This window comes from Thamnophis elegans, chromosome 13 (genome assembly GCF_009769535.1).
Source record: "Thamnophis elegans isolate rThaEle1 chromosome 13, rThaEle1.pri, whole genome shotgun sequence".
Lineage (NCBI taxonomy): Eukaryota > Metazoa > Chordata > Lepidosauria > Squamata > Colubridae > Thamnophis > Thamnophis elegans.
The window spans coordinates 3,828,043-3,837,669 of NC_045553.1; the positions used below are offsets into that span (position 1 = coordinate 3,828,043).

Below are 9,627 nucleotides of genomic sequence, written 5' to 3' on the forward strand. Positions count from 1 at the left end.
AAAGTAAGGAAAAAGAACAGAAGGAGAAAAAGAAAGAGGAGGAAGAGGAAGAAGAGGAGAGGGAGCAGGAGAAGAGGAGGAAGAAGACGAGGGAGAGGAGGGAGGAGGAGAAAGACAAAAAGGAGGAAGGAGAGGAGAGGAATGTGGGAAAAGAAGAGGAGGAAGAGGAGGGAGAGAAAGAGGAAGGAGGAAGAACAGAAGGAGGAAAAGAAAGAGGAGGAGGAGGAGCCAGAGGAAGAGAAAGAGGGGAAGGAAGGAGAGGAGAAAAAGAAAGAGGAGAAAGAGAAGGAGGAAGAAGACGAGGGAAAGAAAGAGGAAGGAGAAAAAGAAAGAGGAGGAGGAAGAGAGGAGAAGGAGGAGGAAGGCGCGGGGGTCTCACCGGGCTCCGGGCCGAGGGTCTCCCCCGCGCAGCGCCCGCAGCCAGTGCCGGGCAGGGAGGCCGCCCGCCCGCGTCGCCATCTTCGCTCTCCTGCGCCACCTGCCCGGGGCGGACCAAGCGGGGCGGCCGGACAGCAGCCAACCCGGGCGGGCGAGGGAGGCAGGCAGGGAGGCAGGGACGGGCTCTGCGCCGCCCACCCTCCCACCCCCTTCCCCTTCCCCGTCCCCGCCCCATCGCGGAGGGCCGGCCTTGCGGCGGATGTTTGCAGCTGGGAGGGAATCTTCTGGCAGACGTTTCGTTGCCCAGCTAGGGGGCAGCATCAGGGATAGGAGGGAGTGGGGTTTGCAGGGAGGAGGAAGAGGAGGAGGAGGAAGAGGAGGACTGTGGGGTCCTTGATGCTCTCTGAGCTTGCATGCGTTTCATGACCCAGCTAGGGAACATCATCAGTGCTAGAAGGGAGTGTGGGTTGCAGGGAGGAGGAGGAGGAGGAAGAGGAAGACTGTGGGGTCCTTGATGCTCTCTGAGCTTGGTTGCTTTCTTCCAAACGTTTCATGACCCAACTAGGTAACATCATCAGTGCTAGAAGGGAGTGTGGGTTGCAGGGAGGAGGAGGAAGGGGAGAAGGAGGAGGAGAAGGAGGAGGGGAGGAGAAGATATGGAGGAGGAGGAGGAGGAGGAGGAGGAGGAGGAGGAGGAAGACTGTGGGGTCCTTGATGCTCTCTGAGCTTGGTTGCTTTCTTGCAAACGTTTCATAACCCAACTAGGTAACATCATCAGTGCTAGAAGGGAGTGTGGGTTGCAGGGAGGAGGAGGAGGAGGAGGAGGAGGAGGAGGAGGAGGAGGAGGAAGACTGTGGGGTCCTTGATGCTCTCTGAGCTTGGTTGCTTTCTTGCAAACGTTTCATGACCCAACTAGGTAACATCATCAGTGCTAGAAGGGAGTGGGGTTTGCAGGGAGGAGGAGGAGGAGGAGGAGGAGGAGGAGGAGGAGGAGGAGGAGGAGGAGGAGGAGGAGGCGGCAATGATGACTGTGGGGTCCTTGCAGGAATGCAGATCAGGTTCCGGTCTCTGAATGTCTGAATTGAATGATGACTATCGGCTGGCCCTTAGCAAAGGTGTCCGAGGGGGCACGGTAGCAGATGTCTGGGGAAGGGCACTCTTGCTGGGTTTCAATGAGCATTTTGCAAATAAATGATGGATGGCAGAGTTTTCGACAAGCTGGGGAAGTAATTGGATCTTTCCCCTTGACCTGGAGAATGGCTAATTTAGGTGTGGGTTCTTGGCAGTTAAAAAAAAAAGGGGGGGGTTAGCTTTTGTTTTTTGGCGTGCTGTTAGGTTTGCATAATCTTAGCTTGCTTGTTGAGTGTCATCTGCACCTCCATCACTGTCTGGTTTGACTCTTCAACCCAACAAGGCAGACAGAGTCTTCAGAGGAGAATCAGAACTGTAGAAAGAAACAAGGGCTGCCAACCTGTCTTCCATTGAGGACCTGCGCACTGCACGAGTCAAAAAGAGGGCTGTGGAAATATCTACAGACCCCTCGCATCCTGGACACAAATTGTTTCAACTCCTGCCGTCAAAATGACACTATAGAGCACTGCACACCAGAACAACTAGACACAAGGACATTTTCCCCCCCAAATGTCATCACTCTGCTAAACAACTAATACCCTCACCACTGTCAAAATATTCACTAAGGCTGCATTACTATTATTATTCTCTTCCTAGCTAGTATCTCTCTCTCCTCATTTATGACTATAATAACCATGTTGCTTGTATCTTTCAATTTATATTGTTTTTATTTCTTTCCTAGTACAATTTGATAGCTTATTAGTAACCTATGACTATCACTAAGTGTTGTATCTTATGATTCTTGATGAATGTATTTTATTCTCCTTATGTGCAATGAGAGCATTTGCACCAAAGAGAAATTCCTTGTGTGTCCAATCACACTTGGTCAATAAAGAATTCTATTCTATTCTATTCTATTCTTATTCTATTCCATTCTTCTATTCTCCTTCCTTCTTTCCTTATTCCATTCCATTCTATTCTTTTTCTATATTCTATTCGATTCTTTTTACATTCTTTTCTATTCTATTCTCCCTTTTTCCTTATTCTATTTTATTCTATTCTTTTTCTACATTCTATTCTATTTTATTCCATTCCATTCTTCTTCCTTCTTTCCTTATTCTATTCTGTTCCGTTCCGTTCCATTCTATTCTATTCTGCATTTCTATTCTATTCTCTCCTCTACTCTACTCTCTACTCTTCTATACTCTTCTATACTCTATTCTATTCTCCTCCTTATGAGCCGAGGTGGCGCAGTGGTTAAATGCAGCACTGCAGGCTACTGCTAGATCAGCAGTTCAGCGGTTCAAATCTCACCGGCTCAGGGTTGACTCAGCCTTCCATCCTTCCGAGGTGGGTAAAATGAGGACCCAGATTGTTGGGGGCAATATGCTGACTCTCTGTAAACCGCTTAGAGAGGGCTGAAAGCCCTATGAAGCGGTATATAAGTCTACTGCTATTGCTAATATTGCTATATTGCTTCCTTCTTTCCTTATTCTCTCCTCTCCTCTCTTCAACCCAGGATGCCGGATTCACCCATGGCATAAAACTTTAGCCACTGAGGCTCGGGCAGCCTAAAAGGGTCAGTTCCTGATATCGACAATATGCTTAACTTACCTGTTGAATTTAACCTGAGTTATTGATTAATCCACCACCGTAGATTTCAACCGTCAGCAAATAAACAGGTTACTTTGCCCCCCACTACCACCACCACCAAGAAAAGGTGAATTCTCACCAAGCTTTGCTGTGTGATCGTGGTTGCCAAAGCTTTAATTGATTGGGCTAAGCAGAGTGTCCATTTTTCTCAATATTATTTAGGGCTACTTGATATATATATATTTTCCCCCTCTCTGGACATTTCAAGTTGATGAGGGAGAGAGACGTTATGGCTTAAAAATGCTGCAAATTAAGTGCTTTTCGCTGGGAACATCTGTTCTTTTTCGATGCATTAAAGACCACTGACCAGATTTGTACCTCAAGCCATCACGAGATTTCTTTTGCTTATCGTTTAATGTGTTATTTAAAGCCAGTATTTTGCATTTTCAGAGTCCAACACAAAATGGCAAGAGTCATTCCAGATGGTGCTGGCTTCGAAGAGGAAATTAAGCCATAGAATGGGCAGTTTTAAGTTTGGCTTTGTGAACGAGGCAAACCCAGGCCTGGACATCGTAGCATTGCAGGGATGCAACGTTTTCAAGCCAGCTAATCAAGGGTTCATTTAGTCAACTATGGTTTAAACATATGAATCCAGATTAAAGCTGGAGCAAAAGGGTGTTTATTTATTATCACAACTGATTATCCATCTGTGGTTTGATTTTCGTGGTTTTTAAACCGTTCCTACATGCCTTTGTTTTTAATAAGTTGAAACTGAAAATAAACGATTTAAAAAAAAACTCTACAAGCTTCATTCACACAACACACTACCCAGGTTAGTTAAAAACTCCAAAATTTATTTTTTTTAACATATTAACAGTTGGAAGGGACCTTGTAGGTCATCTAGTCCAACCCCCCTCCCCACTCAAGTAATTTGCAGTTGTTACTTCTGCATAATTTACTTAACCAAGATTACAGGCTTGATTTCCCAAACACTACCAGAGATGAAGAAAACATGGACTCTGCAGCCCCCTAGTGGTTGATTGCATTTTCACAGCCCTCGTTTGATTCAGGGGGTCCTTTGGCTAATTTGGCGGGTCAGGCAAACTGAGCTCATTCATTTATTTTATGGTTTGGTGTGTGTTGTGTGAATGCACAACACGACTTCATTCTAACTTTTCCGTGTACTTTTTCCCCCTTCTCCATTTCTTGCACTAGAGGGCGCTCGAGGCTGCGCCACCTCTAGCCTCGCTTCTTTCCTTAGAGAGCAAAGAGTTGATCTTCCTCTCCCGCGTCTATGCTCATTGCAGAGGGTGGGCCGTTCGTACGGATAGACAAGCGTTCCCACCAATCCGTCACTCCCTACATCATTTCGCTGAAGGGTTGCGGTTAACCTTCCTCTCGCCTCCACCTTTCCGGTTCTTTTAGGAACGCGCTGAGGGGGGTACTGGCTCGCGGGAGAGAGCGACCCGTCGCACAAAGCCGCCGCGTAAAGAGACACCCCCTAACGGCGCCCCTAAAAAGCCGAAATTGGGGAACGGCAAAGATTTGGGCGAGTCCGACGCGTCGTCTCGCCGCCCCGCCAATGGCGGCCGTCGCTCAGCAACCGGAAGTGCTACATCGCCCTTTCCCCCGCCCGGGGACCGATGCCCCTAAGGGCCGAGTGGGCGGTCGGAACCGCGGAGCCCCGCCTCCGAAGGCGGGCCTGTGCCCCTTTCTCCGCCAATGAGAAGCGAGGGGCCAGGAATGGCAGGTTAGGCTGTGGTGGCCGAGGTGAGCGTTTCAGGGCGGGGGGGGGCGAGAGGTGGGGGGCGGCGGCGAGGCACCCCGAGTAGAGACCCCCCCTCCGTCCCCAAGAGCCCCTCCCCATTATTGGGGCGGGGGGCCGCCTCCTTCACCCCCTCTTTCCACGCGGGAAGGTTCCTGGACCCCCCGTGGGCGAGATCCCCCCCCAATAAGTCTTATAGAAGCCCCCTCCCCTAATAGGCTCCATAAAAGCCCCCCCCCAGGTTATGCCCTTGTCCATTGGAGACCCTCCCCTCCCTCTGCTTTATGGCTGCCTCCCCCTTATAACTAAATCTTCCATTGACAATAGGAAGCCCCCTCCCCTAATTACAAGGAGCCTCGCCACAGGGAAGCCCCCACCCCATATATCAGTCTATTGGCATTGAGAGCTTTCCCCCCTTGCGATCTTGAAGCCCCCACCCCATATATCTATATATTGGCATTGAGAGCTCCCCCTTTATTACCTGGAAGCCCCCACCCCATATATCTATATATTGGCATTGAGAGCTTTCCCCCCTTGTGATCTTGAAGCCCCCACCCCATATATCTGTCTATTGGCATTGAGATCTTTCCCCCCTTGCGATCTTGAAGCCCCCACCCCATATATCTGTCTATTGGCATTGAGAGCTCCCCCTTTATTACCTGGAAGCCCCCACCCCATATATCTATATATTGGCATTGAGAGCTTTCCCCCCTTGTGATCTTGAAGCCCCCACCCCATATATCTGTCTATTGGCATTGAGATCTTTCCCCCCTTGCGATCTTGAAGCCCCCACCCCATATATCTGTCTATTGGCATTGAGAGCTCCCCCTTTATTACCTGGAAGCCCCCACCCCATATATCTATATATTGGCATTGAGAGCTTTCCCCCCTTGTGATCTTGAAGCCCCCACCCCATATATCTGTCTATTGGCATTGAGATCTTTCCCCCCTTGTGATCTTGAAGCCCCCACCCCATATATCTGTCTATTGGCATTGAGAGCTCCCCCTTTATTACCTGGAAGCCCCCACCCCATATATCTATATATTGGCATTGAGAGCTTTCCCCCCTTGTGATCTTGAAGCCCCCACCCCATATATCTGTCTATTGGCATTGAGATCTTTCCCCCCTTGCGATCTTGAAGCCCCCACCCCATATATCTGTCTATTGGCATTGAGAGCTCCCCCTTTATTACCTGGAAGCCCCCACCCCATATATCTATATATTGGCATTGAGAGCTTTCCCCCCTTGTGATCTTGAAGCCCCCACCCCATATATCTGTCTATTGGCATTGAGATCTTTCCCCCCTTGCGATCTTGAAGCCCCCACCCCATATATCTGTCTATTGGCATTGAGAGCTCCCCCTTTATTACCTGGAAGCCCCCACCCCATATATCTATATATTGGCATTGAGAGCTTTCCCCCCTTGTGATCTTGAAGCCCCCACCCCATATATCTGTCTATTGGCATTGAGATCTTTCCCCCCTTGCGATCTTGAAGCCCCCACCCCATATATCTGTCTATTGGCATTGAGAGCTCCCCCTTTATTACCTGGAAGCCCCCACCCCATATATCTATATATTGGCATTGAGAGCTTTCCCCCCTTGTGATCTTGAAGCCCCCACCCCATATATCTGTCTATTGGCATTGAGATCTTTCCCCCCTTGCGATCTTGAAGCCCCCACTCCATATATCTGTCTATTGGCATTGAGAGCTCCCCCTTTATTACCTGGAAGCCCCCACCCCATATATCTATATATTGGCATTGAGAGCTTTCCCCCCTTGTGATCTTGAAGCCCCCACCCCATATATCTGTCTATTGGCATTGAGAGCTCCCCCTTTATTACCTGGAAGCCCCCACCCCATATATCTATATATTGGCATTGAGAGCTTTCCCCCCTTGTGATCTTGAAGCCCCCACCCCCATATATCTGTCTATTGGCATTGAGAGCTCCCCCCCCCCTTGTCACCTGGAAGCCCCCACCCCATCATAAATCTATATATTGGCATTGAGAGCTTTCCCCCCTTGCGATCTTGAAGCCCCCACCCCATATATCTGTCTATTGGCATTTGGAGCCCCCCTCTTGTTACCTGGAAGCCCCCACCCCATATATCCATCTATTGGGCATTGGGAGGTTTCCCCCCTTGCGATCTTGAAGCCCCCACCCCATATATCTGTCTATTGGCATTGAGAGCTCCCCCCCCCCTTGTTACCTGGAAGCCCCCATCCCATCATATATCTATATATTGGCACTGAGAGCTTTCCCCCCTTGCGATCTTGAAGCCCCCACCCCATATATCTGTCTATTGGCATTTGGAGCTCCCCCCCTTGTTACCTGGAAGCCCCCACCCCATCATATATCTATATATTGACATTGAACGCTCCCCTTTTGCTATTTTGAAGCCCCCACCCCATATATTCTTGTCTATTGGGCATCGAGAGTTCCCTCTCAATAAGTCTTGGGAAGACTGGATGCGTGGTCTCTGGAAGCCCCCAGACCCTTTATTTCCTCCTCCTCCCCCAGAATTGAATTCAATAAGCCCCCCGCTTCCTCTTTAAACAGGGTCCCTTTTCTTGCTTGAGTCTCCCCCCCCCCCCCCCAAATCTTCTTATTTCTCTTACCTTATCTAGAAAAAAAACCCAAATTGCAAAATTTCCCCATCTTGTTCTTCTTCTTGATTTCCTGGCTGGGGGGGGTATCTGAACAGGGGTGAGGGAATGGTGGCTTGGGATGGATGCTGATTGATGTAGGCTTGTTTCTGGTGGAGCTGGGACGAAGGCTTTGCAGGCCCTGTAAATAAATATAGGTTATTATTTATTATTAACCCGGATTTTCTTTCTCACCAGGTTCGTTCCCTTTGGCTCTGGAGTTGCATCCCGCTTGGCTTCCCCCAAACGAGAAGGGCCGAAGTGGGTTGCTGATTTCTCCCCCCTTTCCAAGGACGCCTCTTCGTCGCCCTCCAAGAAACCCCCCCCCCAAGAATCTTCCTTAGAGGGGCAGCTTCCCCCCCCCCCCCCCAAATATAGAAAGTCTTTGCAAAGAAACCCACTTCTCTACCCAGGTCAAAATTGGGCCAATTTCACCTTTTTAGATGCTTTATTTCCCGAATAAAATTGGGGAGGGGCAATGTCCCCTTTTCCTTCGATGCCAAATCCGCCCGTCGGCTGGCATCTGAATTGTGCCAGTCCAGTAACACCCCTCTATCCTCACCCCAGTTAATCCAACAATTTTCTTTCCGGTATATTTTTTTTTCCTTTAAAAGTTTGTAAAGGCCTGAGCAGGGAAAGAGGCAGGACGGTTCCTATCGGAAACCCCGCCCCCCCCCCCAAAGACCCCTTCTAAGGTTTTGCAATTTAGGGTGCTGCCCCGTTTTGAACGGGGTGTGTGTGTTTCCTTTTTCCCCTTCCTCCTTTTCCCCTCCTGACTCCCATCGGCGAGGAGAACCGGAGGGGGCCGAATCACACCTTGGAAACATGTTCAAGGGGGCGCGTGGGACCCCTCCTCACCTTTTTCCCGTAGAAAAACTCGGGATGAACTGGCTGGATCTTTGCCGTGCCTTGGATTTGATCTAAGCCGTGGGGTCCCAGTTCCTCTCCCCCACTTCTCCCCTCCCCTGCTTTGGACCTTCCCCCCCCCCCCCGAGAAGGGTCAGGGTACCCCCTTTGGCATAGGGTGAAGTCTTAGGGGATTCACCATGGCTGGGGCCATCGCCTCCCGCATGAGCTTCAGCTCTCTGAAAAGGAAGCAACCGAAAACTTTCACCGTTCGGATTGTCACTATGGATGCTGAAATGGAATTCAATTGCGAGGTAAATACCTTTGTGGTGCTTTTAGAAGTTGTGGGACGCACAGAAACAAATTAAGAATAGAATAGAATAGAATAAAGGGAAGGAGAAAATAGAAGAATAAAATAGAATAAAGGAAAGAAGGAAAGAGAATAGAATAGAGGAAAGATGGAAGGTGAAAATAGAAGAATAGAATAGAATAAAGGAAAGAAGGAAAGAGAATAGAATAGAATAGAAGAAAGATGGAAGGAGAAAATATAAGAATAGAATAGAATAAAGGAAAGAAGGAAAGAATAGAATAAAATAGAGGAAAGAAGGAAAGAATAGAATAGAATAGAGGAAAGATGGAAGGAGAAAATAGAAGAATAGAATAGAATAAAGGAAAGAAGGAAAGAGAATAGAATAAAAGAAAGAAGGAAGAATAGAATAGAATAGAGGAAAGATGGAAGGAGAAAATAGAAGAATAGAATAGAATAAAGGAAAGAAGGAAGGAGAATAGAATAGCATAGAATAGCATAGAAATAGGACCTTTATTTGCTAATTGTGATTGGACACACAAGGAATTTGTCTTTGGTGCAGATGCTCTCTGTGTACATAAGAACAAAAATTCATTCATCAGGAATCCTAAGGTACTACAACACTTAATGATAGTCACAGGGTACAAATAAGCAATCAGGAAACAATCAATATCAATATAAATTGTAAAGATACAAGCAGCAAAGTTACAGTCCTGCAGTCCTAAGTGGGAGGAGATGGGTGATAGGAACGATGAGAAGACTAATAGTAATAGTAATGCAGCCTTAGTGAATAGTTTGACAGTGGGGAGGGAATTATTTGTTTAGCAGAGTGATGGCGCTTGGGGAAAAACTGTCCTTTTGTCTAATTGTCTTGGTGTGCAGTGCTCTATAGTGTCGTTTTGACAGCAGGAGTTGAAACAATTTGTGTCCAGGATGCGAGGGGTCTGTAGCTATTTCCACAGCCCTCTTTTTGACTCCTGCAGTGCGCAGGTCCTCAAAGGAAGGCAGGTTGGCAGCCA

General features: G+C 48.3%; 1 long non-coding RNA gene across 1 annotated transcript; it reads left to right on the forward strand.

The window, feature by feature from the left end:
• The first annotated feature begins 4,756 nt into the window (after positions 1 to 4,756).
• On the forward strand, positions 4,757 to 7,784 carry LOC116516393. The gene is made up of 2 exons (XR_004256348.1): positions 4,757 to 4,812; positions 7,654 to 7,784. It is a non-coding gene; the product is annotated as an uncharacterized LOC116516393 (long non-coding RNA).
• The last annotated feature ends 1,843 nt before the right edge of the window (positions 7,785 to 9,627 follow it).